Source organism: Spea bombifrons, chromosome 9 (genome assembly GCF_027358695.1).
Source record: "Spea bombifrons isolate aSpeBom1 chromosome 9, aSpeBom1.2.pri, whole genome shotgun sequence".
NCBI classification, from domain to species: Eukaryota; Metazoa; Chordata; class Amphibia; order Anura; family Pelobatidae; genus Spea; species Spea bombifrons.
Genome location: NC_071095.1, coordinates 14,829,978 through 14,832,477, shown reverse-complemented (window position 1 = coordinate 14,832,477; position 2,500 = coordinate 14,829,978). Strand labels below are relative to the sequence as shown.

Genomic DNA, 2,500 nt, shown 5'->3' with positions numbered 1-2,500 from the left:
TGATCTCGGAAGCTAAGCAGGGTTGGCCCTGGTTAGTACCTGGATGGGAGACCGCCTGGGAATACCAGGTGTTGTAGGCTTTTAATTTTTTCTCACAGTCCGGGGAGAGCTTTGTGCCATGTGTTTCTTGCTCATCATCAAAGCTTTAAACCCTTATTTGAACCTTCTCACCTTCTCTGTCCTGTCCCAGGGCTTATAATTCTTTTTGTCTGACGACAAGCAGCAGCAGCAGCAGCAGCAGCAGCAGCAGCAGCAGCAGCAGCAGCAACAGAATAAGAGAAGTAAAATAAAAAAGTTTCACACCTGCGGCCATACCACCCTGAAAGCGCTCGATCTCGTCTGATCTTGGAAGCTAAGCAGGGTTGGGCCTGGTTAGTACCTGGATGGGAGACCGCCTGGGAATACCAGGTGTTGTAGGCTTTTAATTTTTTCTCACAGTCCGGGGAGAGCTTTTTGCCATGTGTTTCTTGCTCATCATCAAAGCTTTAAACCCTTATTTGAACCTTCTCACCTTCTCTGTCCTGTCCCAGGGCTTATAATTCTTTTTGTCTGACGACAAGCAGCAGCAGCAGCAGCAGCAGCAGCAGCAGCAGCAGCAGCAGCAGCAACAGAATAAGAGAAGTAAAATAAAATACTTTCACACCTGCGGCCATACCACCCTGAAAGCGCCCGATCTCGTCTGATCTTGGAAGCTAAGCAGGGTTGGGCCTGGTTAGCACCTGGATGGGAGACCACCTGGGAATACCAGGTGTTGTAGGCTTTTAATTTTTTCTCACAGTCCGGGGAGAGCTTTTTGCCATGTGTTTCTTGCTCATCATCAAAGCTTTAAACCCTTATTTGAACCTTCTCACCTTCTCTGTCCTGTCCCAGGGCTTATAATTCTTTCTGTCTGACGACAAGCAGCAGCAGCAGCAGCAGCAGCAGCAGCAGCAGCAGCAGCAGCAACAGAATAAGAGAAGTAAAATAAAGAACTTTCACACCTGCGGCCATACCACCCTGAAAGTGCCCGATCTCGTCTGATCTCGGAAGCTAAGCAGGGTTGGGCCTGGTTAGTACCTGGATGGGAGACCGCCTGGGAATACCAGGTGTTGTAGGCTTTTAATTTTTTCTCACAGTCCGGGGAGAGCTTTTTGCCATGTGTTTCTTGCTCATCATCAAAGCTTTAAACCCTTATTTGAACCTTCTCACCTTCTCTGTCCTGTCCCAGGGCTTATAATTCTTTTTGTCTGACGACAAGCAGCAGCAGCAGCAGCAGCAGCAGCAGCAGCAGCAGCAGCAGCAGCAGCAGCAGCAGCAACAGAATAAGAGAAGTAAAATAAAAAACTTTCACACCTGCGGCCATACCACCCTGAAAGCGCCCGATCTCGTCTGATCTTGGAAGCTAAGCAGGGTTGGGCCTGGTTAGTACCTGGATGGGAGACCGCCTGGGAATACCAGGTGTTGTAGGCTTTTAATTTTTTCTCACAGTCCGGGGAGAGCTTTTTGCCATGTGTTTCTTGCTCATCATCAAAGCTTTAAACCCTTATTTGAACCTTCTCACCTTCTCTGTCCTGTCCCAGGGCTTATAATTCTTTTTGTCTGACGACAAGCAGCAGCAGCAGCAGCAGCAGCAGCAGCAGCAGCAGCAGCAGCAGCAGCAGCAGCAGCAGCAACAGAATAAGAGAAGTAAAATAAAAAGCTTTCACACCTGTGGCCATACCACCCTGAAAGCGCCCGATCTCGTCTGATCTTGGAAGCTAAGCAGGGTTGGGCCTGGTTAGTACCTGGATGGGAGACCTCCTGGGAATACCAGGTGTTGTAGGCTTTTAATTTTTTCTCACAGTCCGGGGAGAGCTTTTTGCCATGTGTTTCTTGCTCATCATCAAAGCTTTAAACCCTTATTTGAACCTTCTCACCTTCTCTGTCCTGTCCCAGGGCTTATAATTCTTTTTGTCTGACGACAAGCAGCAGCAGCAGCAGCAGCAGCAGCAGCAGCAGCAGCAGCAGCAGCAGCAACAGAATAAGAGAAGTAAAATAAAAAACTTTCACACCTGCGGCCATACCACCCTGAAAGCGCCCGATCTCGTCTGATCTTGGAAGCTAAGCAGGGTTGGGCCTGGTTAGTACCTGGATGGGAGACCGCCTGGGAATACCAGGTGTTGTAGGCTTTTAATTTTTTCTCACAGTCCGGGGAGAGCTTTTTGCCATGTGTTTCTTGCTCATCATCAAAGCTTTAAACCCTTATTTGAACCTTCTCACCTTCTCTGTCCTGTCCCAGGGCTTATAATTCTTTCTGTCTGACGACAAGCAGCAGCAGCAGCAGCAGCAGCAGCAGCAGCAGCAGCAGCAGCAGCAGCAGCAGCAGCAGCAGCAGCAGCAGCAGCAGCAGCAGCAGCAGCAGCAGCAGCAACAGAATAAGAGAAGTAAAATAAAGAACTTTCACACCTGCGGCCATACCACCCTGAAAGCGCCCGATCTCGGAAGCTAAGCAGGGTTGGGCCTGGTTAGTACCTGGATGGGA

At 49.4% G+C, this 2,500-nt stretch overlaps 7 non-coding genes and 1 pseudogene across 7 annotated transcripts in view; all 8 read left to right on the top strand.

Annotated features, from left to right (window-relative positions):
- LOC128464897 (5S ribosomal RNA) overlaps window positions 1-80 on the top strand; it is a 119-nt gene extending 39 nt beyond the window's left edge. The window contains exon 1 of the ribosomal RNA XR_008344705.1: window positions 1-80. This exon is cut by the window's left edge and continues 39 nt beyond it. This is a non-coding gene — a ribosomal RNA (5S ribosomal RNA).
- A 221-nt stretch (window positions 81-301) lies between these two features.
- On the top strand, window positions 302-420 carry LOC128463886 (5S ribosomal RNA). The gene has a single exon (XR_008343756.1). It is a non-coding gene; the product is annotated as a 5S ribosomal RNA (ribosomal RNA).
- Window positions 421-641: 221 nt separating this feature from the next.
- LOC128464795 (5S ribosomal RNA) lies at window positions 642-760 on the top strand. The gene has a single exon (XR_008344609.1). It is a non-coding gene; the product is annotated as a 5S ribosomal RNA (ribosomal RNA).
- A 218-nt stretch (window positions 761-978) lies between these two features.
- On the top strand, window positions 979-1,097 carry LOC128462619 (5S ribosomal RNA). Its single transcript, XR_008342559.1, has one exon. It is a non-coding gene; the product is annotated as a 5S ribosomal RNA (ribosomal RNA).
- Window positions 1,098-1,330: 233 nt separating this feature from the next.
- LOC128463016 (5S ribosomal RNA) lies at window positions 1,331-1,449 on the top strand. The gene has a single exon (XR_008342933.1). It is a non-coding gene; the product is annotated as a 5S ribosomal RNA (ribosomal RNA).
- A 236-nt stretch (window positions 1,450-1,685) lies between these two features.
- On the top strand, window positions 1,686-1,804 carry LOC128463411 (5S ribosomal RNA). The gene has a single exon (XR_008343310.1). It is a non-coding gene; the product is annotated as a 5S ribosomal RNA (ribosomal RNA).
- Window positions 1,805-2,028: 224 nt separating this feature from the next.
- On the top strand, window positions 2,029-2,147 carry LOC128463015 (5S ribosomal RNA). Its single transcript, XR_008342932.1, has one exon. It is a non-coding gene; the product is annotated as a 5S ribosomal RNA (ribosomal RNA).
- Window positions 2,148-2,422: 275 nt separating this feature from the next.
- LOC128465619 (uncharacterized) overlaps window positions 2,423-2,500 on the top strand; it is a 109-nt pseudogene continuing 31 nt past the window's right edge.